Genomic DNA, 13,813 nt, shown 5'->3' with positions numbered 1-13,813 from the left:
ATGTACTACGCGAATTCAAAGAAAGAAAGAAATAAAAGCTAATAAGATGTACAATGCATGTCAAAGTAAGAATTACCACATTTTTGTTTTGCTTTATAAGCAACTGATGACAAGTTATTTCTTCTCTCATAAACAGACCTTCTAATCAAGGATCCAATATTGCAATTGTTTTTATTTACGCTGCTGAGCAAATAGAGATTACGTGTTTGTGGTGAATGGACAGCGAGACTCAATCTACCTACATACATATTAGTGCGGTACATATTAGTGCGCATCTCATTGTGAGCACCTGTTTTTTTTTTTTTTTTTTTTTTTTTTTTTTTTTTTTTAATAACTATTTATTGGAATATGAGTTAAAATTAAATTATTAAGATTTAAATTGGGTGTTCAGCCACAAGTGGTGACTTTTCAGCCCTGTTATATATATATATATATGATTTGGTTATTATCATGAAGACATCATTTGCTTCCGCAATTCTGAGATTTTTGTGTAGGGAAAATTCTAAACCTACTTGTATTGTGTAATGGGGAAAAGGAACTTATATACTAACTTACTAACTAATACAGAGAGCGAATCGATTCAATTGAAGATTGCATCGATTTTTGTCGGAATTTGCTTATAATATTATGTGACATTACATCTAATGGTTCTATATTTGTGAGTCTGTGTAACTCATTTGTACTAAACCAGGGAGGACGCTTCAGAATCATTTTCAGAATTTTATTCTGAATCCTTTGAAGCGTTTTCTTCCTGGTGGAACAACAGCTTGACCAAATTGGTACCGCATAAAGCATGGCTGGTCTGAAAATTTGTTTATAAATTAACAATTTGTTTTTTAGACAGAGCTTAGAATTTCTGTTTATAAGAGGATATAAACATTTAATATATTTATTACACTTTGCCTGGATTCCTTCAATGTGATCCTTGAAAGTGAGTTTTTTGTCATACGTTAAACCTAAGTATTTAGCTTGATCAGACCATGTCAATTCCAAGCCATTCAATTTGAGAATGTGATTATTGTTTGGTTTAAGAAAAGAAGCTCTTGGCTTGTGAGGAAAGATAATTAATTGCGTTTTTGCTGCATTTGGTTTAATTTTCCATTTTGACAGATAATCACTGAAAATATTTAAACTTCTTTGTAGGCGACTGCAGATCACTCTTAGATTTCTACCTGTGGCTAACAGACTTGTGTCGTCACAGAATAGCGATTTCTGACAACCAACGGGTAGATTTGGAAGATCAGAAGTGAAAATATTATACAAGATTGGAGCTACACTCGAACCCTGCGGAACACCGGCTCGTACGGGTAGCAATTCAGATTTACAATTCTGATAGCTAACCTGAAGAGTACGATCAGTTAAATAATTTTGAATCATTTTGATCAAATAAATAGGAAACTGGAAATCAGACATTTTTGCTATTAAACCTTTGTGCCAAACACTGTCGAATGCTTTTTCTATGTCTAGAAGAGCAACTCCAGTGGATAACCCAGAAGATTTATTTGTTTTTATCATGTTCGTAACTCTTACAAGTTGATGAGTAGTTGAATGTTCATGACGAAATCCAAACTGCTCTGGTAAAAAAATTGAATTCTCATTTATATGAGTCATCATTCTTAACAAGATAATTTTTTCAAAAAGTTTACTGATAGAAGAAAGTAAGCTAATTGGGCGATAACTTGATGTTTCTGCTGGGTTTTTATCAGGTTTTAGGATAGGAATTACTTTAGCGTTTTTCCATCTTTTTGGGAAGTAAGCTAATGAAAAACACTTGTTGAAAATTTTAACCAGGAGTCTCAAGGCAACATCGGGAAGATTTTTAATAAGAATATTAAAAATTCCATCATTACCAGGAGCCTTCATGTTTTTAAGTTTTCTAATAATTGATTTAATTTCATCAAAATTCGTCTCAATAATGTCATCGTGTGATAACACTTGAGTTGAAATATGATCATATTTCAGTGAGACTTCATTTTCAATAGGACTCACAACGTTCAAATTAAAATTGTGGACACTCTCGAACTGCTGAGCAAGTTTTTGAGCTTTTTCGCCATTTGTAAGAAGTATTTGATTTCCTTCCTTGAGAGCAGGAATAGGTTTCTGAGGTTTCTTAAGAACCTTAGAAAGTTTCCAGAAAGGTTTAGAATATGGTTTAATTTGTTCAACTTCTTTAGCGAAATTTTCATTTCGCAAAAGAGTAAATCTATGTTTAATTTCTTTTTGTAAATCCTTAACTATGTTTTTCATAGCAGGATCACGAGAACGTTGATATTGTCGTCGACGAACATTCTTCAACCGAATGAGCAGTTGAAGATTGTCATCGATGATAGGAGAATTTAATTTAGTTTGAGCTTTGGGAACTGAAAGATTTCTAGCTTCGATAATATAATGATTCAAATTATCAATTGCTGTGTCGATATCCGCAGAATTTTCTAAAATAGTTTCATGATCCACATGATTTTCAATGTGAGATCTGTAATCCAACCAATTTGCTCTATGATAGTTGAAAATAGAACTAATTGGATTAATTATAGCTTCGTTGGAAAGTCTGAATGTTACAGGAAGATGATCTGAGTCAAAATCAGCATGAGTAATCGGTTCACTACAAATGTGACTTTGATCTGTTAGAACCAGATCAATTGTAGACGGGTTTTTCACGGAAGAGAAACAAGTAGGATTACTGGGATGAAGAACTGTAAAGTAACCAGCTGAGAGTTGATTATGAAGTATTTTACCATTACTGTTATTTTGCCTACAATTCCACTGGACATGCTTAGCATTTAAGTCCCCTATTACGAAAAATTTCGATCGATATCTTGTAAGTTTTTGCAAATCGCCTTTAAAGAAATTTAATTGTTCGCCGGTGCATTGGGATGGCAAATATGCTCCAGCGATGAAATAAATTCCATGAATGGTTTCAACTTCGATTCCCAAGCTTTCAATAACTTTAGTATTGAAAGAAGGTAAAATTCGATGTTTAATTTGCCGTTGGACAAAAATGGCAACTCCACCACCAATTCCAGTAAACCTGTCAAATCGATGAACCACATAATGTGGATTACTTTTCAATTTTACATTTGGTTTAAGAAAAGTTTCTGTCACAATGGCAATATGAATTTTGTGAACTTTGAGAAAATTATAAAATTCATCTTCACTCGATTTCAAAGATCGAGCATTCCAATTTAAAATATTCAAATAATTATTTAACATCACTGTTAAATTTTAAATTCATTATAATATTATTTGCAAATTTCCATCCGATTTGAAATGCTTCAAAAAGTGATGAAGTCGAATTCATTTGGATGATCATTTGAAAAAGTTGATCTTGTAGGTAGATCATTTTATTTTCAGTTATATCGCCTAAATCGACTTCATTTAAAGAAGCGAATGGCATTGAAGGAATATTTGTAGGTAGACTGCCATTAGAAGAAGATGATTTGGCCGGTCTACCTATTAATAAATTGTTTTCGTTAGAAGAAGAACTGCAAGGCGGTCCTGTGTTTTGATTATTTACATTAGAAGAAATAGGAGATAGATTTCTACCTAATATACCAGCATAAGTGAAATTAGAAGAAGATGATGACGAGGTCGATCTACCTGTCAATAAATTGTTTTCGTTAGAAGACGAATTGGCAGGTGCCTTAGAAGAATTTTCAGGTATGTTCTGTAAATTTAAGGTCGTTGATTTGACTTGTTGTCTAAGCGAACGAGCGTTTAAAATTTTTTCCCTGACAGGACATTTCAAATAATTGGATTTATGATTTCCATTGCAATTTGAACATGAAAATTTATCAGTGGTTTCATTCATTGGACAAGCGTCTTTCGAATGCGATTTACCACAATTCAAACACCGTATATCCATATGACAATTTTTGGTTCCATGACCGAAGCCTTGGCAACGACGACATTGCGTTAAGTTTGCAATACGATTATGCCGTTTATAATGTTCCCAATGAATTTTAATGTGGGAAATGAAACGTACTTTTTCTAAAGTTTTCAAATTGTTTACATCACTTCGATTGAAGTGTATTAGGTAAAGTTCATGGGAAATTCCAGAGCGTGGTTTAGAAGTACCATTCGCTCTTTTTTTCATAAGTATTACTTGGGAAGGGGCAAAACCAAGCAATTCTTTTAGTTCATTTTTAATTTCATCAATACTTTGATCATTTGATAATCCTTTCAAGACAGCCTTGAAGGGTCTGTCTGATTTTATATCATATGAATAAAATTTATGAAGTTTTTCGGACAAATATCGAATAAGACGTTCGTAATCTTCCAATCCATCCACCAAGACTCGACATTCTCCTCTTCGTCCGATTTGAAATGAGACTTTTACTTCCGGGAGAAAAGTAGAAAGCTCAGTACGGAATGCTTTGAAGTCGGAAATCATCACCGTCACTGGTGGCATAGATTGATGTTTCTTCCCAGAACGACAAGCGTCCATTTTGGGAATTTTTGAAGAATTTTCTTCTATGTCGCTACAATCGGATTCAGGAAGAATCTCGTAAATATTGTTAGACGGCATAGGATCAACGGTAGGGAAATCCGTCCGTTGTCTTTTATTTTTACATTCAGATTCTATAAGATCGTGAATGTTATTAGAAAAATGTTGAATAACGGATTGTGATTTATTCCGTATTGAATTATTTTTAGCCTTAGGCTTGTTGCCTTTCCGGTTGGACGCAGGCATTTTTGAAATTAATGAAATTTTAAATTAAATTAACTAGGCTAAATTAGTCTTCGATTAGACTCCTAGCTAGCCTTAAAAAAGGCTGATTAATTTCTTAGTCACTCTAATATCACTCTTTGTATCACTTAGTCACTCTAATATCACTCTTTGTATCACTTAGTCACTTAGTTAGTGATTCAGGTAGCCTTGAAAAAGACTGAAGCCTTGAATCAATGAAACTCTAGGTAGCCAGAAAAAAAAATTCCAGGAGCCAAGAGCTATACGCGTGCGGTGCGAACGACTGTTCAACACCGACTCGTGAGCACCTGTTAATGTTTACCACTATTTAATAATAATAGATATTCACCCTGATTCTGCAATCCGACGGATTTGTGATACGAACGAATCTAAACTTTCGTTCGAGTTCGAATTTTGCATTCTTCATTCCGTTCGACTTGTATGATTCGATCGACTCTCGTTAGGGAACGCTTGAAATTTCGAACACTATCCATCAAAGCTGCCAACACTACTTACACGTTCTATATTATTTATATTATTAATTTCTTAGTAAATGAAACCATCACAATTGTATAAACAAATTAGAACGATTCTAAACCGAACAGAAGTAATACGTACGCAAGTCGATCTAGTAATGTTCGAAAACTGAACAACTCGAACGAATGATATTCGAGTTCATCACCCCTATTCTGCAATCCGACGGATTTGTGATACGAACGAATCTACACTTTCGTTCGAGTTCGAATTTTGCATTCTTTATTCCGTTCGACTTGTATGATTCGTTCGGGAACATTTGAAATTTCGAACACTAACCATCAAAGCTGTCAACACTACTTACACGTTCTATATTATTTATATTATTCATTTCTTAGTAAACGAAACCGTCACACTTGTATAAACAAATTAGAACGATTCTAAACCGAACATAAGTAATACGCACGCAAGTCGATCGAGTAATGTTCGAAAATTTAACAACTCGAACGAATGAAATTCGAGTTCATATCCAACTCGAACGGAATGCAGAATGGAAATTGCACATTCGATCGGAATATTTCGAATCGATCGACGTATAGAATAGGGGTGCATACCCAACTCGAACGGAATGTAGATAGGAAATTGCACATTCGATCGGAATATTTCGAATCGATCGACGTACAGAATAGGGGTGAATAATTGTAACCATTCATTTGAGGATATTGAAAAACAAGGTTTTATATTTTCTTAGACGTGTTTATGATCTTGATAAAAGTAATATTTTATTTGTTATACTTCAAAAACCTTAGGTGCGCACTAATCGCCACCTCTCCCCTATACACCCTCATTCTGGTATACGGCCGTATGCGATACGTTCGAAAATATATCAAATTCGTATTCCCGTTTACGTTCGAATCGATCACACTTTTAAAAATCGTACATGCATAAAAACAACGCCCATCCAACTTTTATATTTAAATATATATAATACTTTTAATTTAATTTTCTTTTCTTTTCAGGAAACGCTTTCGGACGACCAAAGGAAAACTCAACTGTTCTCTACGAATATCCAGATAGAAGTATATTCTTTTTCATTTGCTTTACATTATTCTCTAGTTTCAGCGATTGGCAGCACTGTCGATAGTTTAACATATCGACCATGTATAATTATTGTATTGGTGTGTACATATCAGTTCTTCCCTTTTTAGAAGTTATATTACTAATCTATATATACATATTTACATTTTAATTCATTTTATCGTTACTTCGAAAGATATTTTAATTCTAATATTTTTCTTTTCAGATTGGACTGTTATATCCTGAATTTAAATTATTATTCAATTATTAAATAATTGTGTTAAATTCAATTTTTTTTTAAATATAATCAATTGTATGAATAAACTGGATCATCTTTCTTTTTCCGAGGACGTTTCGAACGTCTAAGACAGCCTCCCGGCAAGTTCGCCGTTGAAGCCTTCCTTTTTCTTCCAACCTTCGCCGGATTTTGCTCTGGGAATCCCCTGAGCAACTCCTCCTCCGAGCCGCTTCCAGCTCCCACCAAAACTTCTTGTTCCTCCAAAACATCCTCTTGTATGTCTCGCGCGTCTGGTGCCAACATTACATTTGGCCTTATTTCCCAAAATTGATTAGTGTTGCGTCGGATTTGATCCCTGTGCGCCATTATTAACGCGTTTCCATACTGGATCTGGAATGTATTTAATGAAAATTGTTTTAAAAATGTTGTCTTTACCCATCTATTTGGTAAGTGATGATCGTGGTTTTTATACCAAACGGTATCACCCTCCATCAGATCACTTGAGGTGAAATGTAGCGGAATGCGAAAATCGCGTTTTAGATCAATTATTCAAAAACTAGACCGATTTTCGAAAAACCAAAAACACTTAAGTTTTCGAAATCAAATTTATCATAACTAAGTATTCTTAGAATTTTGAAATTTTGCTTTGCCGAGCCGTAATTGGTTTTTGAAATGTATAAACGGTCACTGTTCCGTTCCACGGGGATGGTTTCAGAACTGAAAAGTAGTATTTGTAGCAGAATTTCACAAAGAATCTGAAAATGCAACTCAAAATTATAAAATTTTAGCGAAAACAACCGAAAATAGAAAAAGTTTACATAAACTTTTCTGCATTTTTTTTATTGCTTGCGTGCTGCTGTTTCGTATTGAGGTGGTGTGAGAAATGCACGGTGGGCACGGTGGCATTATATCGTGAGCAAAAAATAGATATAAAATAATGACGCGAATTTATGCAGCATTGGGTTTTGTGTTGAAATAAAAACGACTTGAATACAATAAAATGAGTATTGTAAGAAATCGTTTATTTTCTAAGTAGCTGTCATTTATACAAACAATGTGATAAACATTGAGGGCCAGTGTCGAGCCAGTCAGCATGGAAAACTTATTGGAATTCATTGGTTTTTCAATTATTATGAATACAATGAATCAACGCTTGATTTTGCTTTCAAAATCGATTGAATAATAAGGAACTACGAAATAACTTTATATTCAATTTCGTGCCCCAAATATGTGCTTGAGAAAAGATTCACTAAATAATTTTAACTGCATGGTATGATGAACTATTAGTTATAATTGGAATGTATTCCAATAATGTAATCTAAGAAATTATTAAACTATTGATGATTTCTGGCACCGGAGGCCAGAGGCTGTTTGGTCTTCGGTTCGTTATCGTTGAAACAGACATTTCTAGACTCATCATGCTATACAATTCCGAAAGTCGCTTCCGAAAAAAACTTTTACGTAAATTCTATCTCATCGGCGGGAAGGGCCTGGTGAACGACTGGCAAAGATATCGAAAATACTTGAATGTTCTCTTGTCTTCAACCGTTCTTTTGAAGGAGAATCGACGCTTGCTACTAAAATCAGGCATATACATGGTTAGCAAGTTAGTCAATACATATACATATAACCTCATGTTAATCATTCATAATTACTCATGATTTATAGCTCTAGTGTAAGAGTAAACACTAACAATGATGATTGAATCAGCATATATTCAAAGTGTGAAGAATTCTAAAATCCATTACGTCCCGTCTTTTTAACAAGCCAATATAACGAGAGGTAAACCCACTGCGCTCAATCATTGAAAAAAGTTCTTGTTTCTATGTGGCCGTTTTTCTTGGTATGCTTTGTGCGACGGTTCGTTCAACTGAAGCGGATAAAATTTGGCGCGCATTATATGACGCTACATTTCACCTTAAGTCATCCTTTCGACTCAATTTTTTATTGTTTTGTTTTGGAATAATTTCCATATTATCATCATCTAGGGTTTTTTGTATTGAAATATGTTTTTTATAGTTATTTTTAGGATTTAATAAATCAAGCATAGTTTTTGGTTTATAATTGAATATATATTCTGTGGGAAATCGCCCATCACTTGTCATATTATTATTTCTATAGTTCATCAAAAATAAATTAATCTGATCCTCCAAATCAACATTTGCCAATTCCGGCTCTAATAAAAACTTTTTTAAAACTTCTTTTGTTGTTCTAACAAGTCTCTCGGCCTGGCCGTTACTTGAAGGGTTATATGGTGGACTTTTCAACACCTTAATTCCTTGCCTTTCTAAAAAGTTTGTAAATGAATAAGAATTGAATGGAGGACCGCCGTCAGATACTAAAACATCTGGTAATCCAAATCTCGCAAAATACGCTACCAATTTCTTCACCACTTTCGCACAATCCGTGCCTTTTTTCATCCATTCTACCTCCAGCCACTTTGAGAATGAATCAACAATCAATAGAAAAGTGTGGTGAGAAAAATGAAAAAAATCGAAATGAATTCGACTAAAAGGTCTTGTAGTAGGTGTCCAATGAGACAAAACCTTTGTCCTTGGCACTACTATCATGCTACTACAAACTTCGCATGTTGTAACATAATTTTCAATATCTTTGTTTATCCCAAACCAGTAAACTTGTTTTCTTGCCAACTGTTTCATTTTAACCATTCCGGCGTGATTGGCATGTAAAAGTTTAAGTATCCCGCTTTTCATTTTATGTGGAATCACCACTCTATTTTGATACAATACGCATCCGTCAATTATCTCCAAATCATTCTGATTGGCATAAACGTCTAAAAAGCGTTTGTCTAACTCTTTCGGCCAACCATCACGCATAAAAGTCATAATCTGTTTTAAGAAAATGTCGTCATTTGACTCTTTGGCAATAATAACAAAGTCAATTGGGAAATCATTGCTAAAATTTATGCTTCTTATAAAATTTTGATCTAAATCTACGGGAACCGACTGCTCTAATGGAAATCGCGAACAGAAATCCGCATTACCCATTTTTGCAGAAGGCCTGTACTGGATTTCGAAATCATAAATTGATAATTCAAGAATATACCTTTGAAGTCTTGTTACAAATATTGAATTTTTGCCTTCTTTGCCGAAGATTCCTATCAATGGCTTGTGATCAGTGTAAGCTATGAACTTTTGACCATAAAGGTATTTGTGGAACTTTTTTATTGTACAAACTAAAGCCAAAGCCTCTAAATGAAGAATTGGGTATCGCTTTTGCGCGTCATTTAACGTAAAAGAAGTAAAGCAAATTGGCTTTTCTCTGCCATCTATCACATGTGCAATAACACCTCCCAGACCATAGCCTGAGGCATCGGTCACGACCACAATTTCTTTCCTGGGATCATAAAACTCTAGTATGTTCGCTGATATCAAAGATTGCTTACTATCTTGAAATGCTTTTTCGCAATTTTTATCCCAAACGAATTTTACATCTTTTCTCAACAAATTGTAAAGATAAAACAATTTAGAAGACATATGAGAAACAAATTTATTATAATAGTTGATTAATCCTAAAAAGGATTTCAACTCATTCTCATTCTTTGGCACTTTTGCTCTTTGAATAGTAGATATTTTTTCTGGACTAGGTAGTAACCCTTTTTCACTTATTATGTGTCCTAAATAATTTAATTGAGAAACAAAGAATTTGCATTTTTCTAGATTTACTTTTATATTTGCCTTCGCAAGCCTATCCAAAACTAAACACAGTTTATTACGACAATCGTTTAGGTTTTCACCCGCAATCAGTACGTCGTCTAGATAGCAATATACTCCAGTAATACCATTCAGTATTTGATCCATAACTTGTTGAAATATTGAGGCGCTAGAAGAAGCACCCTGTGGTAACCGGTTGTAAGTAAACAAACCTTTAATAGTATTTATCACCATGAATTTCTTAGATCGTTCTGTCAAGGCTAGCTGTGTATATGCGCCTTGCAAGTCAAGTGAACAAAAAACCTTGCAATTTGCCAATTTAGCAAATAAATCATTAGCAGAAGACAAGGGATAAGTATTCGGTATTAAAACTTTGTTTACCGAAACTTTGCAATCAATTACTAGTCTAATTTGGTCATCTTTCTTTATAACTACTATCACAGGTGATGCCCATTCGCTGGTCTTTACCGGCGTTATCACATTCTCTTTCTCTAACTTATCCAAATATATTAAAACTTTCTCCCTTAATCTGAAGGGTACGTCGTAAGCTTTTTTAAAAATTGGGATTTCCCTTTTCATAATTAAATCTGCTTCAAATCCCTTGATGGGTGTCGAAAAATCTTTTTTGAAAACTTCCGAATATCTGATTTTTATTTCTTTCAAGAAATTATCACCATTTGGTGTAATCATGCTGTTAATTTGTTCATTCATAATAATTCTATTCGAAAAGGTTTTCCTCCATTGAGGAAAGAAAATATCTAACCAGTTTCTCCCAAATAATGGTATGAAATGGTATTCAGTATCCAAAATCAAAATAATCAAATCGTGTTCACACCCATTCAGTTTTACCGAAACATTTGCTTCTCCTTTTATTTTCAGCTTAGAACCGTTGACTACTAATAATGTTTTATCGCATTTGTCCAACCCCTTAACAAAAAGCTTTTTATATTGGTTAAAACCCATTACTGTTACTGTGGACCCGCAATCCACTTCCATTTCTATGCTAATATTTTCAATCGAAACATCAATCAAGCAAGGCTTACTAATCTTATTAGAGGACTTCACATGCATGCACTGTAATTCACCTGGATTCCATTCGTTGTATTCGTCTTCACTGTCCGTGTCCATTTTGTTATCTGTAGACGTCATTTTACTCATCAGTGAGGTCAGTTCCTTCTCTGCTTTGGATCCCGGTTTAGTCGTATCTATAAACTTTACTGCCTCTCTTTTCATGTTTTTTAACTTAAAACATTTCCTTTTTAAATGCCCCTTAATTCCACAATAGTCACATATCATCTCTGTATAATTTCGTTTAAATTTTTTGTCCAAATGATCGTTATTGTATTGATTATGTCTGTTATTGTAGTGATTATTGTATCTGTTGTTAGTATTTCTATTATTGTAATCATTTCTGTTATTGTATCTGTATGTCTGTTTCGTATTTGTGTACTGCTTACTAGTGCTGGGTTTGTTAATATGTTGTGTTTTCCAATCTTGATGATATTTATAACCCTTGTCACCCAAACGCTCATGAACCGGTCTCTTAATAAAGTTTATGTTTTCCGGTGGTCCATATGGACTATGATTGGAGACGGTTCCGTAATCCGGAAAGAAACTATTTACCTTCAAAGTGCGGGCATTATCTTTAGCCATACACCAAGTCGTAATAAATCGGTCCATTGACTCGAGAGTCAACTTCTCCTCATTCAGTAAAAGTTGTTTCAAATTCTCATCTCGTAATCCAGCAAGAACACGATCTTGAATCGCCAATTTTTTAAATTCTCCGAAACCGCAGAACTCCGCCTGCAGTTTCACTGCCTGTACGAAGTCCTCGGCCGATTCATCCGGTTGCTGAACGCGATGACTGAAACGAAATCTTTGAACCAAATCCGGCTCCGTTTTATCCAATTTTTGTTTCAGTTTATTTATAATATCACCATAAGTAGCTGCCATAAGAGCATCTTTAGTGAAAATCATTTTTAATTGTGCATACACAAAAGGTCCACACAAATTCATTAAATGTGACTTTTGCTTTGCATCAGCCACCTCATTGGCTTCAAATGTGAATGCCAACCGATCAGCCCAATCCCCGAAAGAGGTACCTTTACGGTATGGTTCTATAGTAGATACCAAACTCATTTTGTTTGAAAATTTACTCAAGAAAAAAATATTAAGGAAACACTTTATGTTAAACCACGATAAAATAAATAATATAATATTTAAAGGAAATCAAAATAAAATAAAATAAAAAATACAAAATGGAAAAAAAACGAATCGATCAGTTTACTTTTATAAATAAAAGTTAAAAAAACACTCACCAAAATCACTGTCCCGGCCTTTGCCAGCTGATAATAAATCCCAGAAATTACGCTGTTTTATACCAACCGAACTTTTCCAGTTGTAGCTTCCAAACTGGATCAATTCCTCTGGCCCTCAAACCAGATTATCAATTCCGCAATCCTCAGTGCCAATGCTTTAAATTTCTGTAGCCTTCCTTGCTGTAATCTCTTTTTTTTCTTGATGCTTCTTCAGCGGTTAAAACAACGGTATTATCTCCTCCTGATGCAACCTCGTTGAATATGAAGATGGCTGCCTAACCCGTACAAGGACGCCGATCGCATGTACTCCGTAACTTTGCAGGAAACTCCTCTTATCCACCACTTTTTCCGCTCATAAAAAACTTATTCACATCAAACGAGCGTTAAAATATTTCACCTCGTCGCCACTTTTATATTTAAATATATATAATACTTTTAATTTAATTTTCTTTTCTTTTCAGGAAACGCTTTCGGACGACCAAAGGAAAACTCAACTGTTCTCTACGAATATCCAGATAGAAGTATATTCTTTTTCATTTGCTTTACATTATTCTCTAGTTTCAGCGATTGGCAGCACTGTCGATAGTTTAACATATCGACCATGTATAATTATTGTATTGGTGTGTACATATCACCAACTTTAAACTATTAGCTCTGGTACAGATTTGAGTTGTAATTAAAAATGTTTGATATCATTTGTTATTTGACTTGTTTTTTTTTCGCTGATTTTGTATCATCATGCTTGCTTACGTCCGTATCAACTATTCGACGAACACATATTTTCGAACGAATGCGAACAAGCCATTCTTGTTTTCACTCGAATGTGTACAAACGTGATTCCTTTGGAAATGAAGAATCGGCAGCGCAGGTAGTTTTTTAGGAAGTTTCCAAGCATCAAGGAAGTGACGAATGCTGCATGCAAATAAATGTCGTACCCAGGACCAATTCAAGTCGATAAATGAAATTTTCAAGTTAAACTTCGTGCAAAGTAAAAAAAAACATTTAAAATAGCAGTCCGATCAGTAGTATCTGCAAAAATAATGTTGCATTTTTCTTAGAATTTTTGCATGTTTTCGATAGTCTACATATTTATTACATTAGTAAAACCATGTATTTAATATCAAATAAAGCATGTTTACCCATGGTGCATTTTCCATGAAGTACCTAATAGATGTAAAATTTGACCGCAAGCTAAACTGGCATACATTCTAGCGTTTCGCATATGGTTAATCACAAGAATTGGACTGATTTCATCAAGGCTTAGCATTAAATTGAAGAAGTTTACTGATATTTGAATATTTGGCAAACGAGTTGCGTTCGAATTAATTCGAGTGAAAACAAGAAT

This window comes from Malaya genurostris, chromosome 2 (genome assembly GCF_030247185.1).
Source record: "Malaya genurostris strain Urasoe2022 chromosome 2, Malgen_1.1, whole genome shotgun sequence".
Taxonomy (NCBI): Eukaryota; Metazoa; Arthropoda; class Insecta; order Diptera; family Culicidae; genus Malaya; species Malaya genurostris.
This window is presented reverse-complemented; position numbering follows the sequence as displayed.